This window comes from Etheostoma spectabile, chromosome 21 (genome assembly GCF_008692095.1).
Source record: "Etheostoma spectabile isolate EspeVRDwgs_2016 chromosome 21, UIUC_Espe_1.0, whole genome shotgun sequence".
NCBI classification, from domain to species: Eukaryota; Metazoa; Chordata; class Actinopteri; order Perciformes; family Percidae; genus Etheostoma; species Etheostoma spectabile.
This window is the reverse complement of record NC_045753.1, coordinates 7,462,338-7,463,433: the sequence shown is the minus strand read 5'-3', so window position 1 is coordinate 7,463,433 and position 1,096 is coordinate 7,462,338.

The following is a 1,096-nucleotide window of genomic DNA, read 5'->3' as shown; positions in this document are numbered from 1 at the left end:
CTACTATGAGCTCTGTGTGCCGACATCTAATCTCAAAGTAACTAGAACTAAAGCTGTGATGATGTGCAGATGATGTAGTGGAGTAAAAAAGTAGAGTATCTCTCTGATGTGTAGTAAAGTAGAAATAGAAAGTGGTTTGAAAAAGTAAAGTACAAGTACTTAACATTTGTACTGAGTAGTTACATCACCACTGAAATGTCCAGCATACTGTTTATTCACACAGTGCACAACAAAAGTTCAGTTCATCTTTTCCTCTCCAGGAATGAGACTGCTACTGAGGAAGAACCTATTTGGGAACACTGGTCTATGATCAAGACGGCGCAGCATTTCAGACCTTTAGGCTGCCTGTAAGATGATATGACAGTATAACTTCATAGAATAATAAGTAGAGATTCTTCTGAGAATGAAAGCTCTTCCTTCCCATGTTTAATGGCTGCACACTGTGGTACTCAAACAACGAGTATAAGACGAGGATTCATCATTTCTCTCTCTGACTCTTCCCAGAATCCAGACAAAGGAGCTCCCGATATGTGAAGCTACAGATTGACAACAACTGGGGAAAACGCAGACTACACCTGTTGATACAGCTTCAGGGTTCCCGTTAGACAAATGGAGGTGAAGGTAATCATCACAAACATCTTAATTTGCCTGAATTTAGCTTACCAATTAGGATTCCAAAAAGAATTTTGCTTTAATTTGTGTGCTTACATTGTGCGTACTCATACAAAAAACAATATATACACACTATAAATAATTAGACAGGTTGAGGAACAGTGTGCAAAGTATGCAGTAGTAAATTATAATGGTGAGTATTATATTTAATTATGGAGCATAGGCAAGAGGGTGATGGAAGAATAATGTTATGTTATTATATAATATTATATTACAATATGAACATATTTTTGTGAAGGATACTAAACACATGTCATGTTCCCAGATGGTTTTGCACGAGTCTACCTCTGAAAATATGGAATGATGTGATAAAAAGGTTAAATCTAAGAACTGTGGAAGGGTTTCTGACATGGTGTGCATATAATAATAATCAGGGGTGCACATAACCTTTTCAGTGAGTTACTCAGGTGAGTACCAGGAGATG